This window comes from Grampus griseus, assembly GCF_964374135.1.
Source record: "Grampus griseus genome assembly, chromosome: 2".
Taxonomy (NCBI): domain Eukaryota; kingdom Metazoa; phylum Chordata; class Mammalia; order Artiodactyla; family Delphinidae; genus Grampus; species Grampus griseus.
The window spans coordinates 98173928-98193324 of NC_139018.1; the positions used below are offsets into that span (position 1 = coordinate 98173928).

The 19397-nt window shown below is 35.3% G+C and overlaps 1 protein-coding gene across 1 annotated transcript in view; it reads left to right on the forward strand.

Moving 5' to 3' along the window:
• UNC13C (unc-13 homolog C) overlaps positions 1-19397 on the forward strand; it is a gene marked incomplete at both ends in the record, with an annotated part of 576078 nt that overhangs the window by 376518 nt on the left and 180163 nt on the right. The gene's annotated exons all lie outside the window — the stretch shown is intronic.

Sequence of the window (19397 nt, forward strand, 5' to 3'; positions counted from 1 at the left end):
TTTTTGGACTGTTTTCCACATGTGAAAGATTGGGAGTTAAAACACAGAGGACCATTATCCGGATTCGAGGAGATAATGCTTAGAAGCACCTAGCCCAGTGCTTGTCATTGACTAGATGCTCATCAGATGTTAACTCCCATCTCTCGGCGTTCAGTGCCTCAAGCTCCCTGCCTCCAACGTGAATATGAGGACTTGCTTTCCCCAGGTCTGTAATCTGGAAACACTGGAGTAGCTTGAGAAACATGACCTGAGGTCAGTAAATTCTGTTTACTCTTCACCCCAAGCACATTACCCACATTTTTTAAAGCTGTTTCTGCCATCTCCACCTCCTTTGCCACTGCCAGGTGTGTCTTACAAAATGCTGATTTCAGTAGTTAATCGAGATCCATCCCAAATTTTATTTTCCATTTTTAAATTATGTATTTAAAGATCCAAGTTTATTAAATAATACCTTAGGTTGTAGATGTAAATAAAGAGAAAACAAAAAGATAAAAGGGTAGTTGGGTTTAAATGGCATTAGTGACCTACTTGCTTTTTAGTACAAGAGAACTTAAGTACAAAAGGAAAGATGATCACCACAGGAAATGTCCAGTTGTTGAGTTCACACTCCAAATGCTTAAGCTAACTTTCACCCTGAACTGCAATGTTATGATACGTTTTAGTTGCCCTTTAATATAGCTTAACTTGTAAGGCTAGTTTGTAATTTACTAGTAGAGTCCTACTTAATAAAGTTCATTATCCGTGGTTCTCTCTCTCCATGGTAATGGCAGTTAATTGCACTAAGGCAAGTCTAGTTCTCTTAAATGGAGAACATGTTAACAAAAACTGATTTTAAAAAAAGATAACAATGTTAAAAGAGCGGAGCAAGCTAAATGTCTTGACTTCTGACTGTGACAATGAAGCTTCAGTTGCATACATGACACATAATATCAGAACCATTGCTTACTCATTTGTAACAATGAATACACTTATCTTCAAAGGCAAACTTTGCATGTGAAAACAATATTTCAGGGCTTCCCTGGTGGCGCAGTGTTTGAGAGTCCCCGTGCCGATGCAGGGGACACGGGTTTGTGCCCCGGTCCGGGAAGATCCCACATGCCGCGGAGCGGCTGGGCCCGTGAGCCATGGCCGCTGAGCCTGTGCGTCCGGAGCCTGTGCTCCGCAACGGGAGAGGCCACAACAGTGAGAGGCCGGCGTACCGCAAAAAAAAAAAAAAAACCTTCACATTTAATGGATTCTAATTTTATCTGTTGTGACTAATGAATCAGTATTATCAAATTTGGCAGTAGAAGATTGTGTTTTCCTTATTTCACTAAGACATTTTCAAGATAAATTGGGTTATTAAATTGTTGTGTCTCATAGGAGTCAAGGTTTAAAACATTTATGCTTTGTATTAATTGCTGCAAATTAAAAACAGGAGACATTCAAATAATGTTGGAATGGATCAGTTATTTCATTAAACCTCTTTTTGTAAATAATAGACTAAGTTAAGCTATAACTACATGGAAAATGAAGAAGAGGTGAAGCTATACATTCTAGAATTCAATTTGTGTACATTAACTTGGACCAGGATGAAGAGGACCAATTTTATTTTTTAAATATGAATAATGAAATATGAGTATTTAATATACCATATTATATGGGTACTTGTTTTAACTTTTATATATATATACTAATTTCTACGAGGTTAGGAAATGGTCATGGAAAGTTAAAAACTCTTTTAGTCCTGCTTGTATCATAGTTTGGAATTCATTTATAATTAGCATATAAATTGTTAGTGTATGGCTAGAGATTTCTGAAGTTTGTGAAACCAGTTTACTCCTGTTAGTATATAATAATTTCCCTGTGCAATCAAGTTTATTGCTATTAATTTTATTAGCAGTTTTTTTTCTGGAGACTAATAACTAGCAACACAAATGTAAACTTCCATTCATTTTCTGTGATAATTTTTTTCACATTAGAAATCAGTGGAGTCTAAATAATATTTTCTTGTATGTCTTATTTATAGTTAAAATTTCCTTGTCATGAGCAGCAAGCCTTTATTGAGTGTTCACTATGGGCCAGTGGCTGTACAAGTTATATACATGTAAAATCTCATTTAATCCTCGTAACAGCCCTAGAAAGGCCCAAGTTGCAATTATTATCATCCCCATTTGACAGATGAGGAAATTGAGTTTTAAAGAGATTACTCAGTGCTCCACTGGGTCAATTAGTTAAGTAGCAGAGGAGAAATCAAATCTCTGTCTTTTGGATTACATTGAGGCTTAACCACTACATTACACTTCTGTGACTTGTGCACAGGAAATAGCCAGAACTGCGTTAAATTACAGAAAATAAGCCTCTGGCAAATGTGCAAATGGTGTAGACTTCTTAGCCATCCCAAAGAAAAGACAGAAATATTCAACTGTGGAATGTGTTGGAAGAAAACAACTCTGCCATTTGAATCATTATTTGATACTGAGGAGACCATATAGACATAGCATATAAAATTTGATGCCAGAGTGAGATTATATATTTTCATATCTACAAAGGAAATTTGAACACAGTGCAAAAATACACTCTTATGGGAATATGATTATTTTGTTGCCCCTTAAAAATGGAAACATAGAATCTAGCTAGTAGTTACTCAGAACTTGATAAAATCTGTTACGAGAAATACTAGGTGTCTGTCCTCTCATTCCAAGCTCTGATTTCCTTCTCTTATTGGTTGTATATAGTTGTGAATTTTTCTCCCCTTTTTCAGTGAGTAGGTAGGAATAAAGAAGTTATTTTGGAAACTGTTAGCTTTGCAGATGTTGTCACCAGGTTATATCCTGGCTTCTGTTTAATTTGCATGGAGAGGAAATATACATACATACATACATACATACATATATACAAATAAATAAATGCAAATATAAAAATATGTATATAGAAGATTAAGCACAATTAATATTATCTGTTAGTGAAGAGATGCTAGATGGAGAATTGTTTTCTAATGCTAGCCAAAACTGCTTAAAGAGAAAAAAAATTCATGTTACTTCATCAGTTCTGAACTATAAAGCAAATGTCAATAAAATTAGACTAGATAAGTTAAATCTTGTGGCAACAGTAAAATTATGGAATTTACACAGTACAAAGCACCAATGCTATCACTAACTGTTAATATTAAGTGTGCTATGATTCAGTTTATAATCACTGTAAACTTTCCTTTGCCCTTATCCCTCAGAGCTAATTAATCACTGCTAATTCTGCGTTCATTACAACAAAAGACTTTAGCGGGAGGAGCTGTGCTTTGAAGGAACAAAGTATTTATGATCAAATGGAAATTGAGGAAGAGAGAGAACAGTTAGGGGAAAGTGATCAGAAGACATGGGACATCAGATATGTTAAGAAATTATAAGTAGTCTGGGTGGCTAGAGCATGGAAAGTGTTGGAGAGTAGAGATAGAGTTAAAGTGGGGGTCAGATTGTCATTGGCCAGGCAAGTCATCTTAATGAATTGAAACTTCTCTATGCTAATGAATGTGTGACAAACAATTGATGATTTTAAAGTAGTGGTTTGAAATACTACAGCCTATATTCTTAAAAGGTAAATTAGGTGGTAGTATAGAGGATGAATTTGAAGAGGAAGAAATGGAGCAGATAGATAAACTAACACGTTAGTTCAGCTCTTGAGGCAAGGGAGGGTAAAGACTTGAACTGGAGATGTGACGGTAGGAGCAGGGCAGGGACAAATTCTAAGGGTATGTCAAAGGAAGAATCCACAGGAGAGTAGAAAGGAGAAGATGCTGTGGATTGCGGAAGAGGTGAATGACCAAGTGTGCTATCTGGATTCAGGGCTGACTACTGAGGTTTTTTATTTAACTAGGATTTATGTAAGACAGAGCCAGAGAAGTACTTCCACATGCACCAGAAATACCATAGAGAGGTAGTAAAGTAAAATAAAAATATAGACTTCAGAAGAACTTATGTAACGATTAGGTAAACAAAGGATCTTTGAGTTATTTTTTTCTAGCACAAGGATATCTATTATTTCCTATAGGTAATAGTAAGAAAACCAAATTTGAAGCTAGCATGTCATAATACACAATAAGCAAAACTTGTAAAACAGATATCAGAGTAATGTCTCAGACCCCAAAGATTATCTTCTGTATGGAATCAGAGCTTGGCAAGAAGTAAATCTTGAGATTTAAATTTAAAGATAGACGATTACATAAAATATGAAGCTAATGATTTGAACTGTGAATATTTTAAGGCAAAATCAATAGGCTTAAACAAAACAAAACAAAAGAATTAGCTGTGAAGACATTTTCAATGCTTGGGAATTTCTGTTATTGTCATAAGAAAAAGAATGAAAAAGAAATATGGTCAAGAAGCATAAGCTCTATTATTGATTCTGTCATTGATGTGTTTCCTGTTTTAGGACATGTTTCTTAATCTCCAACGTTCCTAAGTCTAAAATGCGTGTAGTCAAAGTTATCTTTATGCCTCTTCTAAGTATCAAAAAAAATTGAATATTTGCTGCTTCTTTATTGGAGAGATCATGAGCTTTGGGAAAAGAGCTCAAGGCTCTAATTCTAACCACCAGTTCCTCATTTGAAAAATGAGAATGACAACAATCAAATAGGAATTTTGTGAGAAATAAATGAATGTTATTTAGCTTTATAAAAATAATTATAGTATTTAGTAAAATGCCCTTTGATGTTTATTTCAGAATTTATTTAAATTTTTGTGTTTATTAAAATGATCATATTCAACTTCACAGGCCTATTCGAAGTAGAAAGTGAAAGTTCTAAATGTTTATGTATCATTTTTATGAAGAAAACAAATAAAAACCAAAAATAAGACTCCCTTACCCACTCCTTACAAATTTTCAGTAGTTGGGTGTATTTTTTCCAACTACTATTTTGTGCATGTATAAGCATAGAAATTCATTTAATAATATTTATTTTTACTCTTTTTTTTTTTTTTTACAAAATATAGGATAATATGTACACTAATCTGTAATTTGCTTTGTTCACTTAAAACAGCTTGACAGACATCTTTTCATGTCAATATAGGCAGACCTATTCTTGCTCTTTTTAATAGGTGCATATTATTTTGTAGTTTCATATAACACCATGATGATGCAGTCTATGGAGGGGACTCCTGGGACACAGGAGAGAAGGGAGTGGAAATAATGCAGGTATCGGAATAACATAAAAACTGAAAGCCTGTAGAGAGTCATTAAATAGCTTTTGTAAATCAGGTTCAAACAGGTCCTGAATTTTCATTAATATTTTCTGCTTGTTTTCTAGCCTGAAATGTCCCTAGTAAAAAAATTTTACTATTATTTTAATTGAAATTTCTTTGAATATTAGAGAAGTGAGCATGCTTTTTCTATATTTACTAGGTTTTTGTGTTGTTTAATTTTTAGATTGTCCATTCATCCCAGCCATTTTTTCTAATATCCCTCTTTTTCTTCAGATTTGTAACAATTCTTCTTGTATTAAGAGTTATTATCCCTTTGCCTTTTATATATCTAGTGTGTATTTTTTTTGTGTGTTGTTTTTATTTTAAGTGGTAGTTTGGTTTTGGTTTAAGTTTTTGTTAAATCCTCAACAGTAATAATGAGAACCCTTAAACCTCAGTTTTTCAAGAATGAAAATCAAACTTGACATTGCTTATGCAACTGAGAAAATCCCGACACTAATAGCTTATTTTTAGATTCCCTGTTTTGAAGTTATTTGATTGAACAGTCTAGATTAAAGGAAAAATATTTTAAAAGTCACTTTGATAGTCTTTTCTTATGGTAATTACAATCATTTACTGGGGTGCATAGCTTATCCTTTCCACCAGTTAATCTTTATCCTCCTCGAAAAGTACATACAAATCTTAACTTTCTTCAAATAACTTCTGTGAATGACTGCACCGGTATATACTTCTGCATCATATACTCTTACCTTTATTGTGTTTAGTAATTTGTACTTAGTGCAAATTAAGTAAAATGTCCCTTTCCATTATGACGCATGTTTCTTTTTTTTAATTGAAATATAATTAATTTATAATATTGTGTTAGTTTCTGGTGTACAGAAAAGTGATTTGGTTATACATACCTTTATCTATTCTTTTTCAGATTCTTTTCCATTATAGGTTATTACAAGATATTGAATATAGTTCCCTGTGTTATACAGTAGGTCCTTGTTTATCTATTTTATATATAGTAGTGACCCATGTTTCTTTAAGTCACATCACCCAAGTGTAGACCCAAGAATAGAAAAACAGCAGCCACTCAGGATATCTTTGGTTCTTTTTGCCCTTGCTGCTTGGTCTAGCTCCTCTGTATTCTCTCACCTACAGCTGATGTTCTGCAGTCTCCTTTTCTATTTATTATCTATGTTCCCATTCCCCATGTTGCTCTTCTTCTGTTCCCCTCTGATATCATGGCAGTCACTATCATTTACAGCATACACCAAGGTTCCTATCACTGTTGGTCCTTGATACCAGAAGTTCTGAATCTTCTCTTGCCAAACTTGTTCATGCTGCTGCTTCGCATCTCTGTACAGGCTACAGGAGTGACCCTCCATTGAAAATAAGCTGATGTCACAGCCCCTAAGAACCAGTAAAGAGGAGGAGTTGTTTCTCCAAACCCTTGATTTTCTAAAACCACTGTTTTCATAGCAAGCTCTATTGTTTCACCCTCTAGCTTTCTTTGTGAGACTTATCAAATATATATCATATGATATGTTTTATACATATATATATATATATTTTTTTTTTACTGTCATTTCTACTAGGTTGTAAACTTCTGAGGGGCAAGGACCGTGTGTATTTTATTTAGCCCTTAGTGCTGTGCATAGCACATGCTAGGCCTTCAATTAATAGCAACTTATTAACAAATATTACTTCTTAAATGCTAAATATGTTAGCACTCATTTGTATTATATTACCTCTTATTTTACTGCTTGTAAAATTACAAACTTTTTAGTTTTTTTCTAAAATAAACAAAACATTGCAAATTGGATTGAAGACGTGTATATATGCCTCCCTGAATTCAATTCCCTTTACTACTTGCCCAAACCTAACTATTAGAATAGGTTTGATCTTTTTACCCCCATGAGTTTCTTTATATCTTTATGATATATGCATGTATTTTCTAGAAAAATGTGTCAGGTATATGCCGACCCTCTCCCCTAGAGACATCAACTGATCTGCCTAGAGGCAGAGGCTGAGAGCCTGAGAAAGTGCCAGTTGAAAAACTGAGAAAGCTGAACATGGGATCAGTAGAATAATAGGAAATAAGGCCCTATAGAGTAGTGGGTCCTGGTGAAACCTCCCAAGCATACAGTTTGGGTATGAAGGGATATGTCCTAGGAGACAGTATGAATAAAATATTGACCTGCTTTGAATAAGCCCAGTCCCTAATTGGATTAAGGTCATCTCTACCAACTTTAAAACACTACTGCCAGAAGAAAAATAAATCCTTTCTGAAAGAATACCAGTATCACCCAGAGACTCAAATTTACACACACACACACACACACACACACACTTCTTTCAATCAGAAATAAGTAGGCATTGAACTTCCCCGATGCTCCAGTGGTTAAGACTCCCTGCTTCCACTGCAGGGAGCGTGGGTTCCATTCCTGGTCAGGGAACTAAGATTCTGCATGCCATGTGGTGCAGCCCCCCCCAAAAAAAAAATTTTAAAAAGTAGGCATTTTAAGAGATTAATGTAATAGAATCTAGAAATACAGATGTTATAATAACTATAATATATTTAAGAAATTAAGTAAGAAAATGGAGAAACAGTGAATTTAAAACTAATGAAAGGATCAAATGGAAATTCTAGAACTGAAATCTACAACAAATGAAATTAATAACTGAACATATGGATTTACCAGTTGTTAGACACAGCTGAAGAGAGAATTAGTAAATATGAAGATGGTCCAGAAGAAAATATTCAGAAGGAAGTTCAAGTAGACAGTAGATGAAAAATAAAGACTTATCAAAATTAACTATATGCTGGATGTAAATTGTCTCAACAAATTGCAAAATATTGAAATTATTCAGAATATGTTCTTTAACCTTAGTTTAATTAAGGTAGAAAACAGCAACTGAAAGATACTTAGAAAATCCCCGAATAGTTGGAAGTTAAGAAATCAGGATTAAAAATGTAAAAACTTTTGATTGGATTACTATGAAAATACAGCATATTAGGATGCCGCTAAATGCAGTTCCTAAAAGAAATTTATACCTTAAATACACTTGTTAGAAAGGAACAAAGCCCCAAAATTAATTATCTAAGTATCTTTCTTAATAGAAAATGAACAACATATTAAACCCCCCAAAAGTAAAAGGTAAAAAATAATGAAGAGCAGAAATTGATGAAATAGAAAACAAACATATGGTCATATAACTACTATCAAAACCAAGATACAGAATATTTTTATCACCCAAAAAATGGTGATAAAAATATTATCCCAGGCCCCTGGCAACCACTGATATGTTTTCTGTCCTTATACTTTTGCCTTTTCAATAATATATTATAGATGGAATCATACAGTTATATAGGTTTTTTTGAGTCCAGTTTCTTTCATTTAGCATAATTCATTTGATACTCATCCACACTGTTAACATGTATCAGTTATTTTTTCCTTTTTATTACTTAGTAGATTGTATTTTATGAACCTATCTCAATTTATTTATCCATTCATCAGCTGAAAGACATTGGCTATTTGCAGTTTTTGGTGATTGAAAATTAAGCAACATACATAGTTTTTGTATAAGTATAAGGTTCATTTCTCTTGGATAAATACCTGGAGTGGGACTGCTGATAAATATTTAAATCAAGTTAAATATATTTAACTTGATTGCCAAACTGCTTTCCAGAGTGACTGTCATATTTTGCATTCTCGGCAGCAGTGTATCAGAATTCCAGTGTATCTTTACAGAAGCTGTAAAGATACAACTTCTCTGTATCTTTACACGTTTCCCAGCCTCGTATTGTCAGGTGTCATTTTGTTTTGTTTTGTTTTGTTTTGAAGCTATTTTAGTAGATATGTAGTGGTATCACATTATATCAATAATTTTTATTTGAAAGTACCTAATGACTAATGATGTTGACATATTTTCTTTTCTTTTTTTGAATTTTATTTTATTTATTTTTTTATACAGCAGGTTCTTATTATCCATTTTATACATATTAGTGTATATATGTCTATCCCAATTCATCACATCACCACCCATACATACTTTCATATGCTTATTTTCTATCTAATTATTTTCTTTGCTAAATTGTCATTTAGATCAATTGTCCATTTTTTATTGGGCAATTTTTTTCTTATTATTGAGATTTGAGAGTACTTTGGATATTCCAGATATAAGTCCTTTATCAGATATTCTTCAAATTGTTTTCTCCTAGTCAATTGCTCTTCTTTTCATTTTCTGAACAGTTTCTTTTTAAAAGCAGATTTTAATTTTCATGAAGTCCAATTTATCAGTATTTTATTTTATGGTTTGCACTTGTGACAGATCTAAGCAACTGTTGCCTGATGCAAGATCATAAGATTTTCTGTGTTTTCTTTTAGAAGATTTATAGTTTAGGTTTTGTGTTTAGGTCTGTGATCATTTTGAGTTTTTTTTAATATGTTGTGAAGTTTGGGTCCAGGTTTACAATTTTTTTTTAATTTTTGCATATGGATACCCAACTAGTCTAGCAGACGTATTGAAAAGTCTATCTTTTCTCCATTGAATTAATGTAACATCTTATTGAAAATTAATTTACCTTGAAGATACACTGTTTAATTACTATAGTTTCATAGTAAGCTGTGAAGACAGGTGTTGTAAATCCTTCAGCTATTTTAATAAATACCATTTTTGCTCTTCTAGTTCTTTTGCTTCACCATGTAAATTTTAGAATGAATTTGTCAGTTTCTACAAAAAGAGTTCTGCTGGAATTCTGGGTGAGATTGTGTTGAATCTGTAAATCAACTTGGGAAAAATTAACATTTGAATGACATTAAATATACCAATTCATGAATACAACATATTTCTCCGTTTATTTAAGCTTTACTTCATGTTTCTCCTCAGTACTTTGCAGGTTTCCTCATATAAATCTTGTACATATATTCTAGATTTATGCCTAAGTATTTCATCTTTTGCTGCTGTTGTAAATATATTGCTGTTTTAATATCAATTTCCAATGGTTCATTGCTAGAATATAGAAATACAATGATTGTGTGTCTTGACTTCATATTCTGTGACCTTGCTGAACTTATTTAGTAGCTTTTTTGTAGTTTTTTGGAGATTTTCTATGTAGATGATCATGTTGTCTGCAAATAGTTTTATTTCTATATGCCTCTGACATTATTTCTTTTTCTTGCCTGTTTACAATCTTTAGGAACTCCAGTACAGTGTTTAATAGGAATAGTGAGAGTAAATACCATTACCTTGATCCTTATCTTAGTATGAATTAGCTGTAGGTTTTTGCAGATTCTCTTTATAAGGTTAAGGAAGTTCCCTTTAATTTCCTAGTTTTAGGATATTTGTTTTTGTTTTTGATTTGTTTTGTTTTTAGCATGAACAAATGTTGAAGTTCGTCGGATACATTCTCTGCATCTATTGACATGCTAAAATTTTTCTCCTTAGTCTGTAAATATGATGTATCACATTGATTCATTTTTGAATGTTGAACCTATGCTGCATTTCTGGGATAAGTCTGTGGCTCATGATATTATTATCCTTTGAATATATTTAAGGATTGAATTTTTCATTTTTTATTGAGGACTTCATCAATTTTATGAGAGATAATGCTCTTTAGTTTACTTTTTATATAATATATTTTTTAACACCTTTATTGGAGTATAATTGCTTTATGATGCTGTGTTAGTATCTCCTTTATAATAAAGTGAATCAGCTATACATATACATAAATCCCCATATCTCCTCCCTCTTGCATCTCTCTCCCACCCCTATATGTGGACACAAAGCATCAAGCTGATTTCCCTGTGCTATGCAGCTGCTTCCCACTAGCTATCTGTTTTACATTTGGTAGTGTATACATGTCCATGCCACTCTCTCACTTCGTCCCATAGTACCCTTCCCCCTCCCCATCCTCAAGTCCATTCTCTAGTAGATCTGCATCGTTATTCCTGTCCTGCCCCTAGGTTCATCAGAACCATTTTTTCTTTTTTTTAGATTCCATATATATGTGTTAGCATACGATATTTGTTTTTCTCTTTCTGACTGACTTCACTCTGTATGATAGACACTAGTTCCATCCACCTCACTACAAATAACTCAATTTCATTTCACTTTATGGTGGAGTAATATTCCATTGTATACATATATGCCACATCTTCTTTATCCATTCATCTGTTGATGGACACTTACGTTGCTTTCATTTCCTGGCTATTGTAAATAGAGCTGCAATGAACATTTTGGTACATGACTCTTTTTGAATTATGGTTTTCTCAGGGTATATGCCCAGTAGTGTGATTGCTGGGTTGTATGGTAGTTCTATTTTTAGTTTTTTAAGGAACCTCAATACTGTTCTCCATAGTGGCTGTATCAGTTTACATTCCCACCAACAGTGCAAGAGGGTTCCCTTTTCTCAATGCCCTCTCCAGCATTTGTTGTTTGTAGATTTTTTGATGATGGCCATTCTGACTGGTGTGAGGGTATATCTCATTGTAGTTTTGATTTGCATTTCTCTAATGATTAGTGATGTTGAGCGTCCTTTCATGTGTTTGTTGACAATCTGTATATCGTCTTTGGAGAAATATCTGCTTAGGTCCTCTGCCCTTTTTTTCATTTGGTTGTTTGTTTTTTTGATATTGAGCTACATGTGCTACTTGTAAATTTTAGAGATTAATCCTTTGTCAGTTGCTTTATTCTTAAATATTTTCTCCCATTCTGAGGGTTGTCTTTCATCTTGTTTATGGTTTCCTTTGCTGTGCAAAAGCTTTTAAGTTTCATTAGGTCCCATTTGTTTATTTCTGTTTTTATTTCATTTCTCTAGGAGGTAGGTCAAAACGAATCTTGCTGTGATTTATGTCATAGAGTGTCTGCCTAGGATTTCCTCTAAGAGTTTTATAGTGTCTGGCCTTACATTTAGGTCTTTAATCCATTTTGAGTTTATTTTTGTGTATGGTGTTAGGGAATGTTCTAATTTCATTCTTTTACACTTAGCTGTCCAGTTTTCCCACCATGACTTATTGAAGAGGCTGTCTTTTCTCCCTTATATATTCTTGCCTCCTTCATCAAGAATAAGGTGACCATATGTGCGTGGGTTTATCTCTGTGCTTTCTGTCCTGATCCACTGACCTATATTTCTGTTTTTGTGCCAGTACCATACTGTCTTGATTACTGTAGCTTTGTACTATAGTCTGAAGTCCAGGAGCCTGATTCCTTCAGCTCCATTTTTCTTTCTCAAGATTGCTTAGACTATTCGGCGTCTTTTGTGTTTCCATGTGAATTGTGAAATTTTTTGTTCTAGTTCTGTGAAAAATGCCATTGGTAGTTTGATAGGGATTGCATTGACTCTGTGGATTGCTTTGGGTAGTAGAGTCATTTTCACAATGTTGATTTTTCCAATCCAAGAACATGCTATATCTCTCCATATGTTTATAATCTTTAATTTCTTTCATCAGTGTCTAACAGTTTTCTGCATACAGATCTTTTGTCTCTTTAGGTAGGTTTATTCTTAGGTATCTTATTCTTTTTGTTGCAGTGTCAAATGGGAGTGTTTCTTTAGTTTCTCTTTCAGATTTTTCATCATTAGTGTATAGGAATGCAAGAGATTTCTGTGCATTAATTTGTCTCCTGCTACCTTACCAAATTCATTGATTAGCTCTAGTAGTTTTCTTTTAGCGTCTTTAGGATTCTCTATGTATAGTATCATGTCATTTGCAAAGAGAGACAGCTTTACTTCTTCTTTTCTGATTTGGATTCCTTGTATTGCTTTTTCTTCTCTGATTAATGTGGCTAAAGCTTCCAAAACTATGTTGAGTAATAGTGGTGAGAGTGGGCAACCTCGTCTTATTCCTGATCTTAGTGGAAATGGTTTCAGTTTTTCACCATTGAGAATGCTGTTGGCTGTGGGTTTGTCATAATGGCCTTCGTTATGTTGAGGGACGTTCCCTCTATGCCTCCTTTCTGGAGGGTTTTTATCATAAATTGGTGCTGAATTTTGTCAAAAGCTTTTTCTGCATCTATTGAGATGATCATATGGTTTTTCTCCTTCAGTATGTTAATATGCTGTATCACATTGATTGATTTGCGTATACTGAAGAATCCTTGCAATCCTGCGATAAACCCCACTTAATCATGATGTATGATCCTTTTATTGTGTTGTTGGATTCTGTTTGCTAATATTTTGTTGAGGATTTTGGCATCTATGTTCATCGCTGATATAGGCCTGTAGTTTTCTTTCTTTGTGACATGTTTGTGTGGTTTTCTTATCAGGGTAATGGTGGCCTTGTAGAATGAGTTTGAGAGTGTTCCTCCCTCTACTATATTTTGGAAGAATTTGAGAAGGATAGGTGTTAGCTCTTCTCTAAATGATAGAATTCACCTGAGAAGACATCTGGTCCTGGGCTTTTGTTTGTTGGAAGATTTTTAATCACAGTCTCAATTTCAGTGCTTGTGATTTGTGTGTTCATATTTTCTATTTCTTCCTTATTCAGTCTCAGAAGATGTGCTTTTCTAAGAATTTGTCCTTTTCTTCCAGGTTGTCCATTTTATTGGCATATTGTTGTTTGTAGTAATCTCTCATGATCTTTTGTGTTTTTGCAGTGTCAGTTGTTACTTCTTTTTCATTTCTAATTCTTTTGATTTGAGTCTTTCCCCTTTTTTTCTTGATGAGTGTGGCTAATGGTTTGTCCATTTTGTTTATCGTCTCAAAGAACCAGCTTTTAGTTTTTTTGATATTTGCTCTTGTTTCCTTCATTTCTTTTTCATTTATTTCTGATCTCATTTTTATGGTTTCTTTCCTTCTGCTGACTTTGGGGGTTTTTTGTTCTTCTTTCTCTAATCGCTTTAGGTGTAAAGTAAGGTTGTTTATTTGAGATGTTTCTTGTTTCTTGAGGTAGGATTCTATTGCTATAAAGTTCCCTCTTACAACTGCTTTTGCTGCACCCGGTAAGTTTGGGTCATTGTGTTTTCACTGTCATTTGTGTCTAGGTTTTTTTTTTTCCTCTTTGATTTCTTCAGTGATCTCTTGGTTATTAATTAGTGTATTGTTTAGCCTCCATGTGTTTGTATATTTTACAGATTTTTTCCTGCAATAAATATCTAGTCTCACAGTATTGTGGTTGGAAAAGATACATGATAGAATTTCACTTTTCTTAAATTTACCAAGACTTGATTTGTGACCCAAGATATGATCTGTCCTGGAGAATGTTCCATGAGCACTTGAGAGGAAAAGGTGTTCCGTTGGTTTTGGATGGAATGTCCTATAAATATCAATTAAGTCCATCTTGATTACTGTATCATTTAAAGTTTGTGTTTCCTTTTTCATTTTCATTTTGGATGATCTGTCAATTGGTGAAAGTGGGGTGTTAAAGTCCCCTACTATGATTTTGTTACTGCCAATTTCCCCTCTTATGGCTGTCAGCATTTGCCTTATGTATTGAGGTCCTCCTATTTTGGGTGCATAAATATTTATAATTGTTATATCTTCTTGGATTGATCCCTTGATCATCATGTAGTGTCCTTCTTTGTCTCTTTTAATAGTCTTTATTTTAAATTCTATTTTTTCGATATCAGAATTGCTACTCCAGCTTTCTTTTGATTTCCATTTGCATGGAATATCTTTTTCCATCCCCTCACTTTCAGTCTGTATGTGTCCCTAGGTCTGAAGTGGATCTCTTGTAGACAGTATACATACGGGTCTTGTTTTTGTATCCATTCAGTGAGTCTATGTCTTTTGGTATGAGCATTTAATCCATTTACCTTTAAGGTAATTATCAATATATATGTTACTATTACCATTTTCTTAGTTGTTTGGGTTTTGTTATTGTAAGTCTTTTTCTTCTCTTGTGGTTCCTGCCTAGAGTAGTTCCTTTAGCATTTGTTGTAAAGCTGGTTTGGTGGTGCTGAATTCTCTTAGCTTTTGCTTGTCTGTAAAGGTTTTAATTTCTCCTTCAAATCTGAATGAAATCCTGGTGGACAGAGTAATCTTGGTTGTAGGTTTTTCCCTTTCATCACTTTAAATATGTCCTGCCGTTCCCTTTTGGCTTGCAGAGTTTCTGCTAAAAGGTCAGCTGTTAACCTTATGGGGATTCCTTTGTAGTTATTTGTTGTTTTTCCCTTGCTGCTTTTAATATTTTTTCTTTGAATTTAATTTTTGATAGTTTGATTAATATGTGTCTTGGCATGTTTCTCCTTGGATTTATCCTGTATGGGACTCTCTGTGCTTCTTGGACTTGATTAACTATTTCCTTTCCCATATTAGGGAAGTTTTCAACTATAATCACTTCAAATATTTTCTCAGTGCCTTTCATTTTTTCTTCTTCTTCTGGGACCCCTATAATTCGAATGTTTGTGTGTTTAATGTGTCCCCGTGGTCTCTGAGACTGTCCTCAATTCTTTTCATTCTTTTTTCTTTATTCTGCTCTGCAGTAGTTATTTCCACTATTTTATCTTCCAGGTCACTTATCCGTTCTTTTGCCTCAATTATTCTGCTATTGATCCCTTCTAGAGCATGTTTAATTTCATTTATTGTGTTGTTCATCGTTGCTTGTTTCATCTTTAGGTCTTCTAGGTCCTTGTTAAATGTTTCTTGTATTTTCTCTATTGTACTTCCAAGATTTTGGAACATGTTTACTATCATTACTCTGAATTCTTTTTCAGGTAGACTGACTATTTTCTCTTCATTTGTTTGGTCTGGTGGGTTGTTACCTTGCTCCTTCATCTTCTGTGTGTTTCTCTGTCTTCTCATTCTGCTTCACTTACTGTTTTGGGGGTCCCCTTTTCGCCGGCTGCAGGTTCGTAGTTCCCGTTGTTTTTGGTTTGTGCCTAGTGGCTAAGGTTGGTTCAGTTGGTTGTGTAGGCTTCCTGGTGGAGGGGAGTTGTGCCTGTGTTCTGGTGGACGAGGTTGGATCTTGTCTTTTTGGTGGGCAGGACCATGTCCAGTGGTGTCTTTTGCGGCATCTGCGACCTTATTATGATTTTAGGCAGCCTCTCTGCTAATGGGTGGGGTTGTGTTCCTGTCCTGTTAGTTGTTTGGCATAGGGTGTCCAGCACTGTAGCTTGCTGGTTGTTGAGTGGAGCTGTGTCTTCACGTTGTGATGGAGATCTCTGGGAGAGCTTTTGCCGTTTGATATTACGTGGAGCCGGGAGGTCTCTCATGGACCAGTGTCCTGAACTCGGCTCTCTCACCTCAGAGGCAGAGGCCTGACACATGGCCAGAGCACCAAGACCGTGTCTGCCACACGGCTCAGAAGAAAAGGGAGAAAAAAAAAAAGAGAAGGAAAAGTAATAAAATAATGTTATTGATATAAAAAATTATTAAAAATTTAAAAAGTCAAAAGTAATAAAAAAAGAAAAAATAAATAAAGAATGAAAGAAAGAAGTGAGCAACCAGACCAAAAAACAAATCCACCAATGATAACAAGTGCTAAAAACTATACTAAAAAAAATGACAGACTGAGCCCTAGGACAAATGGTAAAAACAAAGCTATGCAGCCAAATTCCACAAAGAATCATACACATACACACTCACTAAGAGAAAAAGGAAAAATATATATATACTGTTGCTCCCAAATTCTACCACTTCTATTTTGGGATGATTCGTTATCTGTTCAGGTATTCCACAGATACAGGGTACATCAAGTTGACTGTGGAGATTTAATCCCATGCTCCTGAGGCTGCTGGGAGAGATTTCCCTTTCTCTTCTTTGTTCTTGCAGCTCCCAGGGTTTAGCTTTGGATTGGCCCCGCCTCTGCCTATAGGTAGCCTGAGGGCATCTGTTCTTCGCTCAAACAGGACAAGGTTAAAGGAGTAGCTGATTCGGGGTCTCTGGCTCACTCATGCCGGGGCGTGGGAGGGTATGGATGTGGGGCAAGCCTGCTGCGGCAGAGGCCAGCATGACATTGCGCCAGCATGACATTGCACCAGCCTGAGGCGCACCATGTGTTCTCCCGGGGAAGTTGTCCCTGGATCGTGGGACCCTGGCAGTGGTGGGCTGCACAGGCTCCCAGGAGGGGAGGTGTGGAGAGTGACCTTGCTTGCACACAGGATTCTTGGTGGCTGCAGCAGCAGTGTTAGCATCTCATGCCCATCTCTGGGGTCCACACTGATAGCCGCGGCTCGCGCCCATCTCTGGAGCTCGTTTAGGCGGTGCTCTGAATCCCCTCTACTTACACACCCTGAAACAATGGTCTCTTGCCTCTTTGGAAACTCCAGACTTTTTCCTGAACTCCCTTCGGCTAGCTGTGGTGCACTAACCCCTTCAGGCTGTGTTCATGCTGCCAACCCCAGTCCTCTCCCTGGGATCCGACCTTGACCTCGAAGCCCGGAGCCTCAGCTCCCTGCCCCACCCGCCCCTGGAGGGTGAGCAGACAAGCCTCTAGGGCTGGTGAGTGCTGGGCGGCACCGATCCTCTGTGTGGGGATTGCTCCACTTTGCCCTCCACACCCCTGTTGCTGCGCTCTCCGTGGCTCCGAAGCTCCGAAGCTCCCCCCTCTGCCACCCTCAGTCTCCACTAGCAAAGGGGCTTCCTAGTGTGTGGAAACTTCTCCTCCTTCACACCTCCCTCCCAGAGGTGCAGGCCCTGTCCCTATTCTTTTGTCTCTGTTTTTTCTTTTTTTCTTTTGTCCTACCCAGGTACATGGGGAGTTTCTTTTCTTTTGGGAGGTCTGAGGTCTTCTGCCAGCATTGAGTAGGTGTTCTATAGGAGCTGTTCCACATGTAGATGTATTTGTGATGTATTTGTTGGGGGGGAAGGTGATCTCTACATCTTACTCTTCCGCCATCTTGAAGGTCTCCCAATGTCTTTGTTTTTTTTATCAGGGCACCATAAACAGAATTAATACATTCTTTATTCTGGAGTCAAAAAATTAAAATAATAGATTTCCTCATTTTACGAGCTTAAATCACTGTAATTATATCACTTACAATTTTGTTGTTGTGTAACTATTACATAAAAGTTAATATACTACATATATGGGATATTCTTAGCTATCCACAAATGAAACATTACTTGCCAAAGGTTATTTTTATATAAAGGGGGTAAAATTTATTGTTGAAAACTAATTTTGTATATATCTAGGTTATATTTATTTTTTGATCATAGGAAGTGTTCTGTATTAATACTTAATAATGCATCCACATTTAAGTTTTAAAGTATCAGTTGACATTATTAGATAAATTGATAGATGGAAATTAGTAAGGGATATTTGATGAAACATGCTGTGGTTTGGTGAAATAGTATGTAGGATATGTGGTCTTTTCTTTGTTGAGGTTATACTGAGGTCATATTTACTTAAGTAACCCTTTGTATCCCATTCAGGGTTATATTGCTCTTTTCTCTTTTTTTGATTTGGACTCAAAGATATAAATGAATGTGAAGTCCTTATTGAATTTGTTACAGTATTGCTTCTGTTTTATGTTTTGGTTTTTTGGCTGTGAGGTATGTGGGATCTTAGTTGTCAGACCAGGGGTTGAACCTGCACCCCCTGCATAGGAAGGAAAAGTCTTAACTTTCAATAAAGACTTTAAAAAAAAAATAAATGGTCCACATCAAAAAAATCTTAAAAATAAAAAATAAATGAATGTGAGAGTTATTCTTGTTACTTTACATATATATGTATATATGTATATATCTATATTTCCTTAATATGTTAGCTTGTATATATGTATATAAACATTTATATACATGCACTTTATAAATAATATATTCAATGCATAAAATATGTAATATATATTTGTTAGAACAGAAAATACTTTCAGTCTTGCATCTTGGCATGGGCTGAGTGTTTACGATGAAATGAAATGAATGAAATTATTTTCGCTGGGCTTATCATGAGATTGAAAACACATACAAACAGAATACATATTCAGCAGCAGTAGGAATCTTGTCTTTGGCTTAAGCTTGTTTGATCTAAAATATACAGCCTGCCTGATAGTTCTGGAGTCCTGATTAATGGGTCCACCATGGGCCATTTTACCAGAGGAGTGAGGAATCTTTCTTGAAATAATTTGCTTTAAGCAAATAGAGAATGGAAGCACTCAAGTTTGCTTCGAGAAAAATGGCTGACAGATGAATGCGAGCTGTGGTTTTTGCTGTTATATGGTATCTGCTCCTCAGATTCATCTGGCCTATCCTCAAATTGAGACATACGAAGACAAAGTGTTTGATAAAACTAAAGGGACTCTTTAGACACAAGCAGACACACAGCATAAGACATCCATCAGGAACCCTGGGCAACATTA